The sequence below is a fragment of the Macaca thibetana genome, chromosome 2 (genome assembly GCF_024542745.1).
Source record: "Macaca thibetana thibetana isolate TM-01 chromosome 2, ASM2454274v1, whole genome shotgun sequence".
In the NCBI taxonomy this organism is placed as follows: Eukaryota; Metazoa; Chordata; class Mammalia; order Primates; family Cercopithecidae; genus Macaca; species Macaca thibetana.
The window spans coordinates 10,496,281-10,520,671 of NC_065579.1; the positions used below are offsets into that span (position 1 = coordinate 10,496,281).

A 24,391-nucleotide genomic window follows, 5' to 3' on the forward strand; every position below is an offset into this window, starting at 1 on the left:
ACACGCACACATATATACACATACATATATGTGTGTGTGTATATATATACACATATATACATATACACATACATAGATGTGTATATATATACACACACATATACACATACATCTTTTATATATACATATACACACATATATATGTATATATTTTATATATAAAAATATTTTCCATTGATATTTCAAAAGATTTTTTAGGACTTACTATATACCTTTGGCCTTATATCAATTGTATAAGATCTAATTCCTATAATAAATCCATTATTCCATATTACTTGTGGTTCTGCTTTCCTGAATGAACCCTGAGTGGTACAAAGAGTAGTTGAAACTCCTAAGCCTTGTCACATCTGGGTTTTGGCATTGGGTTCTCCACCTAGACATTTTCCAAGAAAGGATTTTGAAGCACTGAACAGTGTTTTCCAAAACAGCTACAGGGTTTAAAAGAATCAGCCATTTCCTATTACATTTAACGTTTATTGAACATATACTATACATGTCAGACCTGTGCTAAGTGATTTATTAGTACATGTATTATATTACTTAATCCTAACTCCCTGAGGGTAAGTATGTCATTCCTAGTTACGGATAAAGAAACTGGGGTTCAGGGAGGGGCCAAAGTTGCACAGCTAATAAGTGGCAGGGTCATGATTCAAACCTAGGCAGTTTGTTTATGAAGTCCACACGCTGGATTCAAAGTTAAGTCATTCACTGACGTACCAGGCTGGAGAAGCCTAATCTATTGGTGGGATGGCAGGGTGTTGGTTAGTTGCTTGCACTGTGAGAGTGCATGAGCTTGTGAAATGAGCTTGTGAAATGACTCCTGGTGAGGAAGGTAGCAGATGTGCTGGAATAAGCACTAGACATGAAATCAAACAGACATGGGATTTTCCCATCACTTTCTTGTCTCAGCATCACTGCTTTCATCTGTAATAGAGAGATAATCATATCAGTCTTACAGGTGCAGATTGTGGTGAGGATAGAGAATAACATGTAAAAGCACCTGGCATGTTTCCAGGCATATAGTAAATGCTAATAGAGTTTAATTGATTCTGAATCTGAGCAGAAAATTTTAAGTTGAGACCTGGTTTTTTAATCTTGGATGGAGCACACTTGATATGTGATTTTGAATAAGATACAGGGCCTTTCTAGGCTCAAGTTCCTCATCTTCCTAGGCGGTGGTTAAACTAGATGATGGCTAACATCCTGTCTAGGATTCTAGGCCTTTAGTTGGTATTAAGAGGAAGGAATGTGGCAGATGGTATCTTCCCTTCTCACATCAGCCTGAAATGAGGCCAAATTCTCAGAGTACAGTGTGTTTCTCCCTTGGCTCCTCGGCCCTGTAGATATTCTTGAGTAGATCCAAGCCCTTGGAACTTTCTGAAAGGTTTGAGGTCTGATGAAAATCACAACCATTTCTTAGAAGGAAGGGGCGAGGCCTGCGTCTTTGACTGCCAGGATGCTGTTGCTTTTAATAGCTCTTCTAGGAAAGGAAGGTCACAGTTTCATAGGTTTCCCAATGAAGAAAAAAAGTAAGTCCTTTGACTTGCTCCAAAGAACTCAGTTGGGAAATCACAAATACAGATGATTTATTGGGTCCCTCATACTCTATTCTTTTGTGATTCAGCTGTAAATTAACACGTTAATTGAATGTAACTGAAGAGCTCCTGGACACTAAGCACTATGCAGCATAAACAAGGGGCATGATTCTCCCTCTAAAGATACCTCTCCCTAATCTGGCTCCTTTAAGGAAATATAAACCAATAGTTGAAGAGGAGGTGCAAATTTTGGTCATATTTTCCAGAAAGAATGGTCAAGATTTTCTCCTATCTCCCTGGCTATTTCTCATTCTCCTGAGCTAGTGTCTTCTCCTCTCCCAAACCTCTGAACAAGGAGTGGCCCAGGACTTAGCCATTGGACCTCTTCTTGTTCTGTGCTCACTTCCTTGAAGATTTTATTCAGTTTCACAGGTTTAATAAAATCTTAGACCTTGACAACTCCTAAATTTCTATCTCCAGCTTAGATTTCTCTTCAGAACTCTAGATTCAGAAATGCATCTGCTTGCTGAGTTATCTGCCTTTGAATGTCTATTAGGCTTCTCTAACTGAACATATCCAAATGGGAGTTCCTGATATGCCCCCAACTCCTTCAAATCTGCTCTACCTAAAGTTTTTCCTATATTAGTAAATAACAAGTCTATTTGTTACAGTTGCTCAGGTCCAAGTACTTGGAGCCATCTTTGACTCCTGTTTCTCCATAACCCACTTCAAATCTATCAGTAATACTATTGTCTCTGCCTTGAAAATATGTGCAGGAATTCAAACATTTCTCACGACCTCCCAGTCCAAGCCACCGTTGTCTCTCTCCAGGATTATGATAATTTCTTCTTAAATGGCCTCTATGCTTCTACCTTGCCCTTCTCAAAAGAGCACCAAGAGGGATTCTGTGAAAGCAAAATTTAAACGCTGTCTAAACCTTCGGTGGCTTTCCATCTCATCCAGATTGATAGAGCTTCCAATGTCATATGAGGTGTCTTTTTTTTCTCTCCATCTTCATCTCCCACTGCTCTGTCCTCCCTCACTACCCCCGCCTTACCTTGATATCCAAATGGTTCTCACCTTCACCTCTTCTCAGTCTTTAATCCAATGTCTGATGCTCAGTGAAGCCTTTCCCAGCCATCTTATCTCAGATTGCATTTGTCCCTTCATATACATCCTATCCCCCTTTCCCTGCTTTTTTTTTTCTTTTTCAACATTTATTACCATCAAAAATATACAAGCCAGGCATGGTGGCTCCTGACTGTAGACCCAACACTTTGGTCTCCTATGTTGCCCAGGTTGGTCTCACACTTGAGCTCAGGAGTTCGAGACCAGCCAACATAGGAGACTCCATTTTACAAAAAAAAAAAAATCAGGAAGATTAGTGGGGCATGGTGGCACATACCTGTAGTCCCAGCTACTTGGGAGGCTGAGGTGGGAGGATCGCTTGAGCCTGGGAGGGCGAGGCTGCAGTGAGCAGTGATTGTGCCACTACACTCCAGTCTGGGTGACAGAGGGAGACCCCATTCTCAGAAACAAAACAAAACAAAACCATACATATTTACTATTGAGCTTATTGATTATTTCCTTCCACTAGAACAAAACTCCACTGGGCAGTGGAGCACAGTGGAGGGCATTCAGTAAATGTTAGTTGAAGAATTGGGTGGGATGGTTGGCCAACAGCTTCATGGAAGAGCCTTGGCTTGAGTTATGTTACTGGCCACAGAGAGGATCTGAGCAAACAAATAGTCTGAGAAGTGCTTGGGAGAGAGGGACACTGAGCAAAGGCCTGGGTGGGAGCCCAGTGGGGATGGCTAGGGCTGGACTAACTGACCTGTTCTCCATCAGCCTTGACCTTCCTGGTTTGGTTTCTTCCAGAATATCTAGTGTCTTTTAAGATGTGGCAACAATCCTGTGGCTGCTTGGTATAATAGAAAGCTCATGAATGGAATTCAGAATCATAGACCTGAATCTAGAAGTGTAACCCCAGACAAGCCACTTTACCTCTCTAACCCTCTGCTTGCCCAACTGTCAAAGAAGGATAACAACACTGGCTTGTGTTTCTCTTGGGGCTGTTGTGAAGCAAATGAGGCAACAAATGGAGAAATGCTTCAACTGTGAAAGTCGGATGATTATAGTGGGGATTAGTAAAACGCATCCGCATATGGCTGAAATAATTACTCAGAGTCATATACAGATTATTCACCACAGTGTTAAGGAAAGGGCTAGAGGATTCCAATTGGTGACTAGTTCAGAAATCCTTCATCATTCAGCTTTTATATATGGGAGCTACATGGGAGGAGGAATTAGAAGATGTACCTTCCTGGGGATGTGCCAGCGTGCAAATGAGGAGCGATTTATTCCTCGTGCACCAGGTTCTGGTGATTAATTCTTCTCCTTTCACCCTTACAAAAAACGTACAGTTAAATGTTAGTATCTCGTTCCTTTTTTTTTTTTTTTTTTTTTTTGAGATGGGGTCTCGCTCTGTGGCCCAGACTGGAGTGCAGTGGCACAATCTTGGTTCACTGCAAGCTCTGCCTCCCGGGTTCACGCCATTCTCCTGCCTCAGCCTCCCGAGTAGCTGGGACTAACAGGCGCCCGCCACTATGCCCGGCCAATTTTTTTTTTTTTGTATTTTTAGTAGAGATAGGGTTTCACTGTGTTAGCCAGGATGGTCTCGATCTCCTGACCTTGTGATCTGCCCGCCTCGGTCTCCCAAAGTGCTGGGATTACAGGTGTGAGCCACCACGCCCGGGCTAGTATCTCATTCTTTAGAGGTAGGAAAACCAATGCTCAGAAAGGTTAAGTAACTTGCTCATTGTCATACAACTATTTGGTGTCAGAGTCAGAAGAAACCATTTTGTCTCAAGAACCTGTGCTCTTTCAGTAGGCTACCTTTTCAGACACCTTGCTGCAAATAATTAAGCAGCAGCAGCAGCAGCACTACCCCAGTTACTTAAATTTGGGCAAGTGAATAATACATAAGTCTAACATTGGGGGGCCCAGGCAGATAACAGACTGAGCTATTAAACACAATTCCGAAAGTGAAAAGGAAGGTCAGTGTGCATCTAAACCCATGAATCCTAACCCTTGTCTAGGTCACTGCCTTGTGCTATGAATGCTTCCTTTCAGCAGTACCTGGTAACAATTTAGAAGAAACCAAGATTTTGAGTTAAAGTTTTAATAAGAGTGTAAGAATGATAAAGCTGGATCAATGTCCACTAGTCTTTCTAAGCATCAGAATTTTTTTTTTTTTTTAAGCAGTGGTATAAAGGCCTGGCGTGGTGGCTCACACTTGTAATTCCACCACTTGGGGAGGCCGAGGCAGGTGGATCATTTGAGGTCAGGAGTTCGAGGCCAGTCTGACCAACATGGTGAAACTCCATCTCTACCAAAAATACAAAAATTAGCCGGGCATTGTGGCGGGCACCTGTCATCTCAATGACTCAGCAGGCTGAGGGAGAGAATCACTTGAACCTGGGAGTCAGAGCTTGCAGTGAGCTGAGATCATGCCATTGCACTCCAGCAGCCTGGGTAACTGAGTGAGACCCTGTCCAAAAAAAAAAAAAAAAAGCAGTGGTATAAGAAATGATATGATTATTTTGAATGATTAGCAAACCTAGTCTAGATTTTAACTAGCAACACCTTTGCAGCAAGTTACCTGCTGCATGTCACATAGTGGGACTTAACAAATGCTCACTGGATATATGCATATATCTCTGTGTGTGTGTGTGTGTGTGTGTGTGTGTGTGTGTGTGTGTGTGTATAGCATGTTTGGTAATGGTATTGTTTTGATAATTATGTATGTAAGTTCATTTGTATAGATGATGAATGTACAGATGGATGGATACTGGGCCCAGATGTCAGAGAAATGTCTCCCAAAATAGCCTGTAATCATGTATAGGATGCTGACAGAATGCTTACTTTGAAAATGAATGCACCACAAAATTTACAGAGTACCTACTGGGTGCCGATGAAAGGAAATAAAAGGCATATCTCTTTGCACTTGCCTCAGATAGCCACAAAAGGCATATATACAATTTTAAATAAATCGTTTGTATAGTTTAGAATTGCTTGGATTTGGAGGCAAAGGAGGACCATTTTCCCTTTGGTGTGACTCACCAATCACAGGATGTGAGGGGTGAAGGAGGCCGGGGTCATCTGGTGCATTTAGCCATTTTAGATTGCAGATTGAACTGCATAAAGGAAAGTTACACAGTGATTCATAGGCAGATGTTTTTAAAAAAACAGAAATAAAAAAAACTCCCTCTCTAGCTGCCACTATCTTCTGTAGGTGCTATGGATACTCTCAGAAATAGGTATTTGCAAAGATGTGGAAAATTTGGTAGGACGGTATAAAGTCAATAGCTTGCAGTTTGGATTTACTTCAACCTGGGTTTGAACCTCCTTCATCTGCCTATTGGCTCTTCATCTCAGGGAGTCTATTTGCATTTTGAACTTCTGGCTCCTGACTTATGAAATGAAGATACCTGACCCGCATGTCTCCTGTCAGGATGAAATGAGATTACATTGGAAGGGGCTCAGCAGAGTGAGTACCAGCTCACCCTGTTACTCAGTATTTCATCCTTCCTCATACCCACAAATTCTCCCTTTGTCTCTAATGTCCTGGATACCCTTGGGCCAGGCACAGACTGCTTCCTCCCCTCCTCATCTGCCACATTCAGGTGTTGGACCAGACAATATCTAAGATTCCCATCTAAAAATGGGACTGTCTAGTCCCATTTTTTTTTTTTTTTTTTTACCAGGAAGCTGAGATAGCTGGACAGTATATAAAACAGTCCGCTTTGTACACATTTATGTTTACAAACCATTTACGATGCTTTACCTCATTTAATCCTGCAAGGCAGTCGTTGCTTTCACTTTTTACAAATGAGCAAACCAAGGCAAGAGGCATAGAGAAAATAATCCCATACCTCTGGCTGTCAATCAGCATGTAGGGAAGACTTTTAAAGGCTTGACAACAGCATTCAAAAACAAGACCCTTCATGATACCCTTGGCCTTGAAAATTAAGTGTAAACTTCCCAAATTCACTCTGTCCCTTCTCTCTCCTCTTGCACTCACAGCTGTAGTCATCTTATCTTTCTTTTTTGTTGTCTCTTTTAAATGTTGCCATTCCAGGCTGAGGTCATGACTCTCTCTCCTAAAAGCCCTAATCAAATTTGGAAGACAACAGGATTGAACACAGAGCCTTCCATACCTGGTTCCCAGACTGAACATGCACAAACAAAGCCGACGGTTGGAATTCAGTCCTTGCTGCCTGAGGCTGTGGGGCTGGCTGTGAATTTTTACCCAGCTCCTACCTGACTGTCTTTCTTTAGCATTCGACATGCTTGCTGCTGGATCCATGATAGAGCCATTCTCTCAAGACACTGATTTATGTTCTCCCTTGGGGGCCTAGAACTCTAGCCTACCCTACACAATGGGTGCTCACTGAGCTGGAGATGGCATTGCTGCCAGTGCAGTCCAGAATTGCATCAAGTATTTTAGCAATTGCACCAAACTATCGTCCAGTCTGATTCGTAGCCTTTCCCACATAGATTCACAAAGCCCACTTTCAGAAACTAATTCCTAATAATGCAATCAGTTTTTGGAAACTGAAGCCGAGTTTCATATTTGAATGTTGACTTTCACCATGCAGGAAAGTTGGCCACATGCAGGAGTGACTGGAAGATTTTGGCAAAGATATTGATTGGGATTTTCCATTCTCAGAGAAGCTGCATGTGCTAATGCACAGGTAATACTCCATTCTCAGGGTTCCCAGGGACAAAGAGTGGGCAAAACTGGAAACTAAAAAACTAATATGCCTCATAGGGAATCACTAGCATTCCAAAAAAAAAAAAAAAAAAAAGTCAGGTAGAGGCAGAATTGAACTGTTTCCCCTTTTGAAATGCAATAACACCTACTTCTCAGGGCTATCATGGGGACGAAATTTGAAGATACGTGAAAAGGCTAGCACAGAGCTTTGCTCAGAGCATTCAGCAGATGTATTCGTTGTTGGGACTCTTATTTGAAGTAAAAGGACCAGGTTTTGAACCTCATTCTGCTGTTCATCAGCCCAGTGCCTTCCCCATTCTGGGTCCAACTTCTCTTATCTTCTAATGAGAGTAATAATTGCCACACACTTCGCAGAGTCATGATGAGAAACAATTAAAGAATGGCTGAGACAGTCCTTTGAAAACTAGATAGCTCAAATAAAATAAAGCATTATTAGGTATATGTCTAATCCCTATGCCAGGGTTTCAGTCTTTCTTTTTGTATGAAAAGCCGTCCCTCCCCATACTTCCTCTCTTTAACCTACCTGTTGAAGTTCTATCCTTCATTCATAAGGCAGTAAAACATTAATAGCTAAGATTAAAGACTTCAGATTGCTAGGGTTCAAATCCCAGCACTGCTTTTTATTAGTTGCTTGACTTTGGGCAAGCTACTTCACCTTTCTGTGCTTCAGTTTCCAGTCTGTAAAATGGGAATAAAACAATATCCATTTCATAAGATTGTTGTGAGGATGAAATTAACAAGTGTAAAGCACTTAGAACAGTATATACTCCATACTATATAAAATTCTGGCCATAATTATTTCAAGGCTATGCTTGTTTTGATGTCTATTATTTAAGAGTATGTTTACCATTTTGCATTATTTCATTATTATGTTCAAATCCCACCCCTGCAAAAAACTTTCTTATATCTCTGAAGCAGTCACGTTCTCACATGCAACCAAAGTATATTGATTGTAGCTCAGTGATAGCTCTGGTCATTGCTCGTGTGTTTGTTTATATCTCCCTCCCCCACCAGCTTTGGGGCCCTAAGTGACAGAGGCTTTCTCTTTTACCTCTGTACACATGGTCAGTGTACATTATTAGTTGAATTGGATGGAAGGTATGCAAAGCAAATGTATACACATAAAAAAACCTAAACATATTATATAACAGCTAATAACACTCTCTACATAATAACTACATTTTCAAGACTGAACAAAATTACAACCTTTTGCACTCTCCCCGACACATAGTATGTGCCAACTAAATGTATTTACTTGAACTTATGGGAAGATCAATAAAGGTGCATAAACTCCAATAAAAGTCTCAGTCTGTTGGGTCCCCTTCCTTCAAAACATGTATGAGACGGGTAAGCTGCTTATCTCAGGCACGAGGCGAGGATTAAGATACCAAGGAGAAGAAACAAATAGCTACTGGCCTCCAGGCACTCACATTCAAGAGGAGAGACAGTGCAAATACTAAATAGTCACAAGGGGTCATAGGTACTAAGCTGAGTAGGATGAAACAGCACAGGGATGTGTGTTCAGCAGCTTAGTCATCTCTCTAAGACTTGGACCTTCTCAACATCAAATTGCCCAGGGATGATTGTACCTTCTTTTTCAATAAGTAAGGAACCAGGGAAAAAGATTCCAAGTTGACTAAAGGCAGAGGAGAACAATTCAGTTATAAGAGTGTGGTAGCTCACAATACAGCAGGTGAGAATATAAAATGAGGAGGTAAGACCATAAGCCACGTCTCTAGAACATATCTCACAGAAAGTGCTTCTCAGTCTCAATGATTTTGATGTCAAATGTGGAGAAAATATTGTGAAACAACAAAAACTATCCTGGCTTAGGAGAAGGGAGACCTAGTTTCTTACCAACCCCATTTCCACCAATGACTTTCCTCCCTACAGCCCCAATTTCACTATCAATCGAGAAATGAGTTTGAACTTGAGTATTTCTAAAGACCATTCCACTTTCACTGCTTTTTGGTTCTATTTTTAACACCTGGCCTGATAGGAAAACCAACTCTTTCTTCTAGCTTCAAATACTACCTCTATTTTGATGAATCGCAAATGCATATCTCAAAGCCAGACATCTCTTTTGAATCCAGGTCTTGAATATCACCTTGCCTATTTTGACATCTACCTCAGTTGTTTAAAACAGAGTTTTCAACAATTTCTCCACTTCCAAAAGATTTTCATTTTACAGTGTTTTTGTTTTGTTTTGTTTTGTTTTTGTTTTTGTTTTTGTTTAAAGTCAGTAAGTGGAAACACATTTGCCCAGATGCCCAATTCACAAACTTGGGATTCATTCTTGATATCTCTCTTTCTTTTACCACACACTCTGGCTCAATCTGATTGATTGTTAAATTTTGCCAATTCTAGGTTCAAAGTATCTCTCAAATATTTCTACACCTCACCACCTATACGTCAAAGGTGTGTAGTCCAAGCTACCTTCTTCTTTCACTAGGACTCCTACAATAGTCACTTAGAAATTGCCTTTTGTGGGAGGCTGAGGCAGGAGAATGGTGTGAACCCGGGAGGCGGAGCTTGCAGTGAGCTGAGATTGTATCATTGCATTCCAGCCCTCCAACCTGGGTGACAGAGCAAGACTCCATCAAAAGAAGGAAGGAAGGAAGGAAGGAAGGAAGGAAGGAAGGAAGGAAGGAAGGAAGGAAGGAAGGAAGGAAGGAAGGAGAAAATTGCCTCTTGTCCATTTCTAATTCATCTTCTACACAATAGCTGGGATGGTTTTCTTTTCTTTCTTTCTTTCTTATTTATTTATTTATTTATTTATTTAGAGAGGGAGTTTCGCTCTTGTTGCCTAGGCTGGAGTGCAATGGTGTAATCTCAGCTCACCACAACCTCTGCCTCCTGGATTCAAGCAATTCTCCTGCCTCAGCCTCCCAAGTACCTGGGATTACAGGCATGCACCACCATGCCCAGCTAATTTTGTATTTTTAGTAGAGACAGGAGTTTCTCCATGTTGGTCAGGCTGGTCTCAAACTCCTGACCTCAGGTGATCTGCCTGCCACAGCCTCCCAAAGTGCTGGGATTACAGGCGTGAGTCACCTCACCCAGACTGATCCTTTTCTTAAAATGTAGAACAGATCATGTCAATCATGTCACCATCCTGTATAAAACCCTTAAATGACTTCTTGATGCACTTAAACTATAAATTCTGCCCATGGTCTATGAAGGCCTAAATGATCCTGATTCTCTCTCCAACTTCATCTTTCACCATGCTGGCCTCTTTCAGGTCTCTGAATATGTCACAGTTTTACCCACTTTAGTGTTGTCTGGTCTCTATTTCCTCTGCCTGGCACACTTTCCCCTCACTCTTGGCCTGATTAACCCATCTTTCTTTTTCAAATCCCAGTTTAAGGTTTACTAGAGAGGTCTGTACAGGTAGGTGAATTATCTCCTTCCCGTCTTTTGTTTTGTTTTTTTGAGACGGAATCTCGCTCTATCACCCAGGCTAGAGTGCAGTGGCGTGATCCCAGCTCACTGCAACCTCCGCCTCCCGAGTTCAAGCAATGCTCCTGCCTCAGCCTCCCGAGTAGCCGAGATTTCAGGTGTGCACTACCAGACCCAACTAATTTTTGTATTTTTAGTAGAGACGAGCTTTCACCATGTTGGCCAGGATGGTCTCAATCTCCTGACCTCAGGTGATCCGTCTGCCTCAACCTCCCAAAGTGCTGGGATTATGGGTGTGAGACACTACGCCCAGCCCTTCTCCCATCTTACAGCACCCAATTTCCTGTATCTCAGTTATCATACTTCATAATAAAATACTCAACTGTGGATTTGCTTAGGCAATGCTCGTTTACTCAACTAGACTCTGAGCTCCCCTAGGAATGCGTCTCCATTGTTCTTTGCATCTGCAAAGTCTAGCCCAGTGCTCAGCATAGAGTAGGTGCTCAATTCATGATTGGTGGTTAAGTTTATAACCTTTCTGCCTGCATATTAGTAAGATCTAATGATATGAATATATGCTTATTCCGTGCTGAAACAGTGCAACCAGGTGGGCGATGAATGAGGAAATATAGTTGACTACGTCCCATTTCTCTAACTTTTTCAGTTCTTAGCTTCTAGTATCTTGCAGCAGTCCTCCATTCTCTTACTGAACCTTCCCAGTTTTCAGGGTTGAGTAGGGAAGTTTGGTATGATGTCCCTTGTGCTTTGCTCCCCTCAGCTATATTTAGCTTTGTGAAGGAATGTGGCTTCCACAGGTATGTTTGGGTGAGAGGCGTTGGGAACGGAATGGGTGCAAAAAGGAAAAGAAAGAAAGAAAGAAAGAAAGAAAGAAAGAAAGAAAGAAAGAAAGAAAGAAAGAAAGAAAGAAAGAAAGAAAGAAAGAAAGAAAGAAACCAACCAACCATATGGGGGAGGTACCTAGCCTTGCTCAGCACGAACGTTGCCCAGGATTCCTGATTTTGTCCCAGCTCATCCACGTCAGAATTTTTATGTTTATTTAAATATTTTTTCATTAATTTATTTTAATCTTTAAGATTGCAGTTTTTATGCCATATACATCAGCATTCTCTCCCTCCTACCTCTAGGAATCCAAAAATAAATAAGCATGGCCTTGGTGCTGGCAGAACTGGCAAGTATGAGCAGACAGGTCCTGATTCCAGGAGTTTTCCTGTGCTACTGCCACCCGCCATGCCTGGTCTCTTTGGAAGTTGTCATGCACGTATTCCTGTTGAGTCTACTGGACTTCTTATTCCACTTAGTTACCTACTGTTATAGACTACACGAAGTAGGAAATGGGTTTTTGAATAGTTTTTCTTATTTTTTTTTTCTTAAAACACTAATAAATGTCTGTTGCTTTATCTGCCTGTTGGTTGCCTGATTCAGTTACTGGAATGAAAAGTCCTTACTACTTCTCTTCAGTCCCTATACTCATCATTTTGGGTTTCCTGTCATTGTTTGAAGACAGGGTTTCATTCTGTCATTCAGGCTGAAGTGCAGTGGCATGATCATAGCTCATGGCAGCCTTGAACTTCAGGTCTCAAGAGGCCTCCCATCTCAGTCTCTCGAGTCACTAGAACTACAGGCATGAGCCACCATTGTCCAGCTGGTGCTCATATTTTATTTCATTCCTATCAAAACCAGCTTGCTCCTAATCCCTTCTTATATTCACCTTGACATTTATGGGATCCACTCTGCATTTGTTCCAGAGGTTGGAAGGATTGATTTAGGAATTCTCTTAGCAGGACCAGGGCATTTCCTGTCATTTAGGCTTCTGGTAAGAAATTACCTAACTCTTTGTTTTGATAACTCACTCATCAACTCAATTGCTTAAACAATTTATAAATAACCACTGTGTTGATCTTAGAAAACAGCCCTAATAAATTTGACTTTTGCTTATACCTTTATCTAAGACTGAAGTTAGCTCAAAACAACTGATTTTTTTCCATTTGGGTACAGGAGAGGGATGGGGAGGAACTAAGGTAAAAAGAGGGGGAAGAAAGAGGAAGAAGGTACCAAAAAGGAGGATCTAATACTGGATTTCAGTTCCCACTACTGGGAAATGGTTCATTTCCAATTCTGCATTTCAAGAACAAGAAGGCTTTCTGGTGGTTATTTTTTTTTTACTCTCTTTGGATCAGTATGAATCCTTAGTAGCAATATATGCCTTCCTATACTTAAAGGGTTAAAAGATTTTGGGAAGTGAAATAATTGTATTTGAGAATGGTTACAAAGTCAAGACAAGACAGTTTAAATACATTGTTCTGCAGATACAATCCAAGCCTCAGAATCTGTTACTTAATAACCTGATGGCTTCACTTAACTGCAATAGTTCACTCATTAGTCCATTCATCAGTCACTTAGAACTGTGCATTATGATTTTCAAAGTACTTTCTCCTCCATTGTGCTTGATTCCCATGAAAATCCTACAATGTACCCCCTTTACAGAAATTGCCATTTTAGAGAACAAGAAACTGAGACCCACAGGAGTTAGTCAGTTGTGAAGATTAAACTGAAACCCAGGTTCTCAGATCCCACATTGAATTCTATTTCAGTTTTACCTCCTTTAATTGAATCAACATTTTCTAAGTGAGCACCATGTACTGAACACAATTCTATGAAAACGAAAACAAAGTACCTCTGTCCTTGAGGAGCTTATAGCTTCGCAAAGAAAGGCAGAGAGCAAGGCTTGGGTGTGGAGGGAGGAAAGTGCATGGATCCTTGGAAAGTGCTGAGGAATCTGGTGTAGAAAACTGTGGTGGTAGGAGATAAGACTGGAAAGAAGCCAGAGGACCTGAAGGGCTTGATTGATGGATTCATCACCAAATCATCAAGTCTTCTTCATATGTCTTCCCAAATTGTGGCCTTCATTAGCATCATTACTAATATTTTTTCTGTCCCATTTTCTACCGAGCAATTTGCTGGCATTTTAGTGCCAGTGCCCCCAAAGGGCAAGGTTGGTCTGAACAACTTGATGTTTAGACATTGAAAGCTGCTGGACTTCAGCTAATTGTAACATTGCTAAAATCTTTTCTGGTGGCATTATGCATGTGCCATTATGTCGTCTTGCCCTTGCCTGGCCACAGAAAATAAGTGGTTACAACTTCTGGCAGACAGACCCAACCCTGAGGTAGGATGGGCCATGGAAACTAGGATGCTGTGGAAATTGGTTTGGGTGCAGAGCTGGCACCTGAGATATCACCTGTCGTCACTCTATCACCCAAAGGTCTGGAATGCCCAGAGGGCTGAGGTGAACTTGGTCTTAGTTGAGTAGGCATCAGGTCAAGTCCCTGCTAGGGGTGGTGTTTGTTTCTGGAGTCCAGACTGTGGACATTAATTGAGGTTGGCTTTGGAATAGCATAATGCTAGGTGATCTGTCTGTTCATGGTAGAACCTGATGGGTACCAAATGCAAAAAAGCTATCAAAATCAGGATCCAGGCTCCTCAATGAGAGGGCTGACAAAAGTTAAGCAGGAGTACAGGCCTGTAGTCCAATACAGGGCTCTAGTCTCAGTGGGGGAATGATCATTCTTGCAGTAAGGCTCTGGCCTGAAGGCTGAGACAACATGGTGATGATGGTGTAGAGAAAGCTGAGGTTCTGTTGTGCCCCAGGCTTTTGCAGATCTTCCTGCATTAGGTGCTGGTTGTCATTCAATGGTATGTTGAGGTGGCTGGGTTATCCATCATTCCAATAAATACTAGATGAACCACTCCAAGTGGCTGAACCCACACAGGGAAGGACTCAATGCCTCACCCTGACGGAGGATTGGGGTCAGGGAACAGCCTCTGAGAAGAGGCTATAGAGATCTACTGGGAGCAGAATCCAGACATTTGGAGGCCAGTTCTGGCTCAAGGACTATCTTTTGCATAACCTAAAGCAAGTTTCAGAACCTTTCTGGGCTGTTGTTTCATCAGTAGACTATGTGCCCCGTGGAGTCAGGGCCCCGTATTTTCTTCATATTTGTTTCATTAGCATCTAGCAGAGTGTCTACCTCACAAGAAACAGTCAGTGAAATGCATGTTGTTTGAAGGAGTGAATGTGAGAGCGAAGAGAATGAACTGAGCATGGAGAATCCCATCAGCAGTTGAAGGGAGAAGGGCCTTATCAGGCCCATATGCTTCTTACCCTCGCCCTTAGATTCTTTTGCCCTCTCCTCTCCTCTCCTCTCTTCCCCTCCCCTCCCCTCTCCTCTCTTCCCCTCCCCTCTTCTTTTCTTTTCCTTTCTTTACTTTCTTTTTCTTTTTTTTGCTCATACTTTTCTTTTACCATAGCCTTTAGATTCTGATGCCTACCCTCATGTCCTTCTTTAAGACCAGAGACACAATGAATGGGTCTTCTTATCAACTCTGTGATTCTCTGATGAACAAAACATTGAGATCGTTCACTTGAAATTTTTTTCCTCAGCATTCACTGACCAAACATTATAAAAATGTTAAAAAGTCACCTATAGCCCCCCCAAAAAGTTCTATCTATAAGGAGAGCTCATGAGTGGCCTCATATAATAACCAGGAAAACCTTTACCATTTGCAAATGCCATGAAACACCAACAAACAAGATAATCACAGTATGATCAAGGGTGCGAGACCTACAGAGCCTACTGCATCTCATTATGGTCAATGTGTTCAGAAAGGGTGACATTTTGTTGGCATGGAGACAAATGTCTCCTAAAGTGAAAGGCCTTCTCCAAGAGTGTGTAGATACTTTTCACTTTTGCTGTGGTCCCTAAAGACGTAGGTGGTTTCAACTTTAAGTCAGATATTCAAACCTGTGAATAAGGGGACTCATTGTTTGCATTTAAAAGACTTGAGTTAGGGCTTTTTATTTCTTGAGTGTGTGTTTGTGGGATAGATAGATAGATAGATGATAGATAGATAGATAATAGATAGATGATAGAGAGATAATAGATGATAGATAGATAGATAGATAGATAGATGGATAGATAGACAGACAGACAGACAGACAGACAGAGAGACAGACAGATAGATAGATAGATAGATAGATAGATAGATAGATAGATAGATAGATAGATAATAGATATTAAGCGCTGTGGAAGATAAAGAGTAAAGATGAGAAAAGTGTTCATAATCCTGCTACTCTAAGAGAGCTACTGAAAATATTTTTGTGAATTGTGTACTATTATTTACATCCAGTCTATTTTCTACAAAGAGTATATTTTTAAAAATTGCTGTGAATACACTGTATACAAATATTATATAGATATATAATATGCATATATCTCTATATACATATTCTACTTCTTTCCACTTTACATATTACCATAAGTATTTTTCAATTCTAATTTTTTGAAATTAGTTGTATTGTAATTTACTTAATCATTCTTCACCCAACACTCTTTCTTCCAGCCTAGTCATGATAGGACATGTAGGTTGTTCAAATGTTTTGCTCTTTGTTCAAATTTTTTGTTCTTAGATACAGCGCTAGAATGCGTATACTCATTCATTGATTTTTCCTGTATGTTGAATTATGCATTAAAGATAGATTCCTAGAAGTGGAATCTCTGGGTCAAAGGGTCTGACTATATTTATGATTCTTCGTATATGTAGCCAATATATCTGAAAAAGAGTCATACTAATCAACACAGTAGGACCTAGTCTCACTGTACTTCACCAAGAGTTATTTAAATGTTGGCTTTCACAGTGAATATAAGTGTTAGTTCAAAGATCTTCTTGGCAGAGAGGCCGATAGATGTCAGAAAACATGAAGGGAAGAAGAGAAGAGACACTTAAAACTCAAGCGCAACATTAGAAGTAAAAGCCATTGATAACTGACAATTGGTTAGAGATTTAAAAAGCATTTTCGAAGTCATAATGTACATTAATACAATAACAGGCTTCAGTTTACCAAAGTGGATACTGCAACAAAATAAATGATTCGGGGTGAACTGGTGATGGGAATCAACTCCACCACTAATTTGCTAAGTGGTCTTTGCAAATTGTTTTCCTCTCTGGACCTTTCTCAACTGTAGAACTGGTAAGCTGAAAGGTGAAGATAGATGCTTTCAGAATTTAGAGTATTGGGTTGTACTCAGATAATGCAGACAAACTCATAGGGTTAAGGGGTCTGATAGGTGCTTCTCCTCTGTAGACACCCAGACTCACAACTCTGATGAGATCCACAGTTCTATTGGAATTGTGCAATGAAATAGCAGACACTCTTGGGATCTCCTGGGGCTCCTCCAACTTCATGAATGAATCTCTAAGTTCTATATGCCCCATATAAACTGATGACAAGATCTTTGAGAACACTGTTTCCTTAGTGGGTTTCCACAGAGAAGTTTTGAATATGGGGGTCCATGAAGTGATTTGAGCCATCTACCCTAACAACAACATTTGGCCTTTGGTGCCTCCCTAGTGTTCTCCTGATGGTTATCCAGATGGTGGCATACAGAAATTGAGCAAATTAGTAAACTAAAAGAATAAATGAGGTGCTGCATTTCTCTGACTCTATTCTAGGAAAATGAGTGAGAAGCAGGATCTCCCAGGTTTCAGGAGAGATCTGGGTCACTTTTTGGAGGTTTCTGGTATTGAATATATATTTATATATATATACACACACACATCTCTCTCCTCCAGGTGTGTATATATCTCTATATATGTATCTATCTATATATCTATATGATATATATATCTATGTATATATGATATATAGATATGCTATATATAGATATAGATATCTCCTCATAATAGACTTAATTTTTAAGAACATGTTTCAATTAATAGAAAAATTGAGCAGATAGTGCAGTGAATAACCCCGTGCCCAGTTTCCCCTATGATTAACATAATACATTATATGGTACACGTGTAACAGTGAAACAATATTGGTACATTATTATTAACTAAAGTTCATCATCGATTCAGATTTGTTTAGGTTTATCTTATGTCTTAAGTCTTTTTGCGGCCAATGATTCCATCTAAGACTCGACATTACATTAAGTTGTCATGTCTCTTTATGCTAATCCTTGTCTGTGACAATTTCTCAGACTTTCCTTGTTTCTGATGACCTTGATGGGTTTGAGGATTACTGGTTTTTTGTAGGACGCCCCTCTACTAGAATTTGTCTGATGTTTTTCTTATGATTAGACTAGTATCATGAGAGCAGGACCACAGAGAGAAATAATCATTTTCATCACGACATATCAAGAGTATACACTATCAAGATGATTTATCATTGTTGATGTTGGTCTTGATCCCCTGGCTGAGAGAGTGTTTGTCAGGTTTCTCCTGTTTTTTCCCCCTGACTACCTTTCCATATGGAATATACTCCCCGGAAGGAAGTTACTATCTACAGCCCACAATTAAAGAGTAGGGGTTTATGCTTCTCCTTAAGGCCAGCACATGTCCATAAATTATTTGGAATCCCTGTGCACATCTATATAAATACATTTGGAATTAAGGGATGTTTGTCTTTTCTCTCTGGTTTATTAATTTACTTAATACTTTATTTATATTAGTATGGACTCATTACATTTTTTTCTTTTCTTTTCTTTTCTTTTTTTTTTTTTTTGAGACAGAGCCTCACTCTGTTGCCCAGGTTGGTGGAATGCAGTGGTGCCATCTCGGCTCACTGAACCTCCACTTCCTGGGTTCAAGGGATTCTCCTGTCTCAGCCTCCCGAGTAGCTGGGATTACAGGCACACAACACCACGCCTAGCTAATTTTTGTGTTTTTAGTAGAGACAGGGTTTCACCATGTTGGCCAGACTGGTCTCAGACTCCTGACATCAAGTGATCTGCCCACCTCGGCCTCCCAAAGTGCTGGGATTACAGGTGTGAGCCACCGCACCCAGCCCTGGACTCATTAATATTTATTTTAGACTTTGGGTTATAATGTAAAATAGTATTCTATTTTGTTGCTCAAATTGTTTCAGCTTTGGCTACTGGGAGCTCTTCCAGTGGCTCCTGTGTCTTTTTGAAATATCCCTCACCAATAGAGTTTTGTTTTTGAATAATTCCTTACTTTAAGGTGCTACAAGAGCTTCCATTCTCATTTGTGTATTTTCTGCCGCAGTTTTAGACTCAACCATTTCTCCAAGAAGCCTTGGTTCCAGCTGCTGAGAAATGACATTAAAACTGAGACCAGCCTGGCCAACATGACAAAACCCCGTCTCTACTGAAAATATAAAAATTAGCTGGGTGTGGTGGTGCATGGCTGTTATCCCAGCTACTCAGGAGGCTGAGGCAGGAGAATTGCTTGAACCTGGGAGGCGGAGGTTACAGTGGGCCGTGATCGTGCCACTGCACTCCAGCTTGGGCAACAGAGTGAGACTCTGTGTCAAAAACAAAAACAAACACAAAAATGAAACAAAACTGAGATCCGAGCACCAGGTGTGCTTGTTGCTTGTCACTGCTTCTAGGACAAATATATTTTAAATCTTATATTTTTAACACCAGCACACACACAACTATAATACAATTGCACTATGCATAAAACAATCCTATATTTATTAACAGCATTCAATCATGGTGTCATAGGAGCCTGTGGTCCTACACTGGAATCCACACACAAAACTTGCATATGATGGTCATCTTCTTTCAGTCCTGTTAGGATTGAAAGAGAGAGGTATAGCCTCAGTGGAGATAATATCAGAAGTCTAATTTTATTTATTTATTTATTTAGACACAGGATCTTACTCTGTGGCCCAGGCTAGAGTGGTGCCATCATAGCTCACTGCAGCCTCAAACTCCTGGGTTCAAGCAATCCTCCTGCCTCAGCCTCCCAAGTGGCTAGCACTACAAGTGTGTGCCATCATGCCTGGCTATTTTTTTTTCCATTTTTTTAGAGACAGGGTCTCATATGTTGCCCAAGCTGGTCTTGAACCCCTGGTCTCGAGTGATCTTCCCACCTCAGCCTCACAAAGTATGGGGATTACAGTTGTGTCATTGTGTCTGGCCTAGAAGTCCAAATTTGAGGCCTTCTTTGAATGTGCAGCCACAACAAATGGCTTTTGCAAGGCTGCCAACCCCATACCCTCTTTCCATAATATGCCATAAGAAAAGCATACTAGATTTAGAACTAGGGCCTGAAAGTTCCGAATCCAGCTGTGTTAGTGTTATAGCATATATAGCAAGTGGATTCTGTCTGGGCCTCAATTTCCAATGATATAAAATCAGGAACATCAGACTGGATAATGGCTAAAGGCCCTCCCAGTTCTAGCACACTGTAATTTTCAATAGTCTTACGCTGGGGGAATACAATTGGCTCCCCTAGTCTTTGTATACAGTCTAAACCAGTGGAGGAATGGGGGTGGGGAGGTTGCTGCTGATAAATCAGAGTCATTTTATTATATTTTGGGAATGCCAAAGCCTGTTAAAGGCTTTAGATTATCTAGACAATTGGGCCTGAGAAACTTTAGACCTTTCTTTTTAAAGAATGAAGATCAAAAAAGGGTAAGAAATATTGATGGAAAATATCTCATTGGTTTCACGTTCTGATATATCAAGACTTCTTCCTCTTTTTTTTTGTTTTTTTTCCTTTAGTAAGGGAAAACTCCTCATCTGTTATTTCCTCTGACTTCAAATAATTACCTTTAATGCAGTGATGGCTGAGCCACCTCTATGTTTCTTACCAGGAATCTCTCTCTAGGTTTTTTTTTTTCTTTTTCTCTTCCTTCCTTCTCTCCTCCCTCCCTCCCTCCCTCTCTTACTCTTTCTCTCCCTCTCTTCCTTCCCTTGAATGTTATGATGTGTTTTTTACATCCACATACTACCCAGTGTACAAATGTCATCTCCTTCCTATCATTGATGGGGACAGTTTCCAAAAACAAATAGAAGGAAAATAAAAAATGAAATATAGGGCAGAAAAGACACTTGGGAACTGTCACATTTCATTATGAATGCTGGAGATCAAAGGTACAAGTTCTTAGAACCTGCTTCCTCCACCTCTTAACGTTTAAAATCTTCAATTGGCTTTTGAACCCACTCAGCAAAATCCCAGACTTTGGTCTACAATTGGTTAAAAATTGATAGAGTGAGGATTCTGGGACTGCCTTCTTTACTTAGAAGTTTACATTTTAACTCCTTCCCTAGCCCCAGGTACACATATACACACAGCTCCTTTCCACTCCTCTTGCACAGTTCTGTAAATGTGTATTGAAATGTAAAGGTAGAGAACTAAGCGCAGCCATCCCGCAAATCATTGGGGCTATTCCTTCACACAGCTGAGGAAACGGAGTCCTCACAAGTGGCTTTGCTCAATGTCCCATCAAGAGTTTCAGGCAGAGCTGTAATTAGAAACCAAGGGTGTGTGTGTGTGTGTGTGTGTGTGTGTGTGTGTGTGTGTGCGCGCGTCTGTCTGTGTGTGTGTGTTTGCAACAAATACAGTTTTTTTTTTTCCTTCTCCCTACACTGTGCCCCCGTGGAGTTACATTTGTGTGTGTGTGCCTCTGTACGTACACAAGTTACACAGACACTGACATGTAGGAAACGTGCACCAAAGTGTCTGTCGTCTGACCTCAGGTAACAGTATAATGACTCGAATTTAAGGCAGCTGAAAGATTTCTGCCGGTGGAGGTTGAAATAAACAAGAAAAGCCACTGTGGAGATGTGAATGGAAAAGTACCGAGCCCTCCCTCCCTCCGCACATTCTTCCGCTCTCCAGCTCTCCCTGCCATCGAGCTGGCTTCAGATAGGCTTCTGCATGGTCAGGTGTACAAGAGGGCGGTGTGAAGAAGAAAAAAAAATGCAGGCACAACACGCAAATCAAGTTTTTCCACTTCTAGCCTTAGGTAGTAGAGACAGCTAAGTACAGCAGCCAGCAGCCCAGCAACGGCAGTGGCAGCGGGTGGACCAGCCACCCTGAGTTTACAAACACTGAAGTGCTTTCCTTCCCTCATCCCTCTCAGAGTCCAGCTGCTGCTTTCCTTCATGCTAAGGTTTCACAGGAAGTGAAAACTCTGCTATTCAAAACAGCGATCGAATGCAATAAACAAATCATTACACACCCCCTAACCCCCATCACTTCTCTATTTTAAGCTCCTGATATTTATTTCCATTTTAAGTAAGTGAGAAAAGTGTGGAAAATTAGTGTTTGGGGGTAAACTCTGAGCCAGGCTGAAAAAATTTCTAAAGGAAAAAGAAAAAAAAATCTCAGAACAATAAAGGCTAAAAGCGGGCAGCATATGGATGAAAATTAAACATTAATACTTCCTTTTCAGAAGGCAGTAGCTGGAAATTATATATTTTTTAATGTCTCAAAACTTTCTGCTCCTCTTGCTATGTTAAAAACACCTTTCTTTCTCCAAAGATACTACAAGGAGCTTGTTTACAACAGCTCTAAATGAAGGATTTGAAATAAAATGAACAGGTAAAATTTAACAAGTCTGATAGATAATATCTCCCAAATCTATCAAAAGTAGTGCCAAGTACTTCAGTGTAGCTGAGAGGCATAAATAAACCCAAATGACCATCAAAACTCATCATGACTTGGAGTTAGCTCTGAGTTTTACAGGTTACAAAGAGACCATAGCAGCCTTGCTTTCCTCAGTTCTATAAGGAAACAAGATACCCACCTACAGACTCAAGTTGTCAGGTTACCCTGATCCTCTAAAATGACAGAGGGCCAGCAAATCATGCAGACCCATTTTCAGTTGTGTTCCTCGGGTCACACATCCTCCTAGTGAGGACCCAGCCTGTAATCCTGAAAGAAGAAAACCTAGAAGAGGTGATTGATTTGAAAACTTCTTTCCAGCTTTAAAATCTATAGTCCTGTGATGTGATATCTTAAAGACCTACCAAGGTGCCAGAGGTTCTTGATAGGTGAAAACAACTTCCTCTTGTGAGCCCCCTTAGAAAGAGGACAGAACCCTGTTTGTTTCAAGGATAGGTTCTTTTTCGGCTATGACTGAATTGTGGGGAAGATTTTGCAAGGGGGAATTGGATGTGAAGTCTGTTCTTTTCCTTAAATAGATGTAGTATTAGGACCAGGGTATTTTATTTTGTAATAAGGCTTATATTTACCCAGTGGCAATGATCAGGGACCTATTCTTATGCACAGTCCATGAGGCAAAGAGGTTGGCCTGGTCCTCTATTCTGAGTATTAACCTCCAGTAACCATTAAATAATGGGACTAGGTGATTTGTAGTACCCCCAAGTCTGCAGGAATTATTCATATGACCCCAGACATGGAATCACTCTTTAGAGCTTCTTAAGGATGATTTAAAAGAATCAGAATACATTCAAGTCAGCCCTTTCTTTAATCCTGTAACACGGCACTGCAGGAGTGAGGGAGGCCCACATAGTGATGCCAACTGGTTACTGAGGAGAGGTCAAGAACGAAAGAAGAAATGACATTCTGGAAGAAATTCAACTGGTATAATATTTGACAAAGTTACTTTCCTAGGAATTGAAAAGAGATTGAGAGGCGGGTGCACAATTTTCCTCACCATGCATTCAATTGAAAGTAAAAGAGACTCACCGAAAAGTAAGTGTCTATCTTTAGAACAATTTCAATAATCATTTTCTCTTTCTTTCTAATTGGTCTTCTGTTCTGGTCAATTTCTTTCAGTGTAAACACATTGATTTGGCAAAAAGCAGTAGGAAAATGTGGCACTCTGGCACTTGGTCCCAGAAATAATGTGCTGGGAAGATCTGAGGTCCCTGGTGATGAGGTTAATTATATATAAACCAGGCCTGGTGGGTTCTCCCTCTAGGGGCTCACTGCAGAGAATTAAAGAGGGCTGAGGTATGAGAAGGGTGAATTCTTTCCCAGCCCCCACTCCGGCTGGTTCTACTACTGCCTTAGGGAGCAGATTTCCCTTTGCTCTGCAGCGCCCCCATGGGGCTAAGAGTGGAGTGGCAAAGGGAACACAGGAGGGACAAGCTGTGTGTGTTTCAGGTTTGGGGGGGCGGTGGATGAGGCTAAATGGCAGTTTTGACAAAAAAAAATATGTGACCAAAAATCAGAAAAGTAATCTTTTGAAGGACCAATAATAGGGCAGAGCTATACAATTCACATTCCAAACCATATAGATAAATCTCAGAAATCCCAAAGTGCTAATTGCTCATAAAAGAAAAAATTATCACACATATAAACACACAAGGAAAATCCCTTCCGCAAAGTCGGGGTGTCATTTTGCATCCAGTGGGGTTCATTTTAATCTCTTTGAAAATGAGAAGGAAGGGGACTCAAATGAAAAAGCAGAGTCTGCCTTCTGGCAGAATAAATCTGAACTTGACAATATCATGTGTCTTTGGGGGTAAAACGTACATTTCAACAACAGTGACAGGATTAGGCCTATGTACATTTTTCAAAAACCCTTCACAAGACAGGCTTTTCTGCAGAGGCTGCAGTAATCCATCTGTCAATAAGTATTAAAATATTCAAATTTCACAGGGACAGACACTCAACGCATGTTTCCTAAGCTCCAGCCCTTGTGGAAAATAATCAACCTCTTTGCACCTTTCTGGGTTTTAAAACCTAAAATACAGCCTTTAAAAATGTGTGTGTGTTGTGGGGTAGTGGGGTGCATTGCCAACAACATTTTCAGTGATACATGGAACTTCTTACGGGACTGTCAATGAAAGAGATTTTCCAAATATCCCAGCAAACAGCAATCTTTCACAGCTCTGATCTCTCCTCCATTATA

At 40.9% G+C, this 24,391-nt stretch overlaps 1 protein-coding gene across 11 annotated transcripts in view; it reads left to right on the plus strand.

Moving 5' to 3' along the window:
• The window catches only part of SST (somatostatin), a 1,150,223-nt gene that overhangs the window by 1,047,927 nt on the left and 77,905 nt on the right, over positions 1 to 24,391 (plus strand). The window contains exon 1 of one of the 11 annotated variants that reach the window (XM_050779313.1): positions 5,683 to 5,692. The exons of the other annotated variants lie outside the window; for them this stretch is intronic. The gene's annotated coding sequence lies outside the window, so the exon portion shown is untranslated. Of the gene's footprint in view, positions 1 to 5,682; positions 5,693 to 24,391 lie in introns of those variants that run through there. 11 annotated transcript variants of the gene reach the window in all.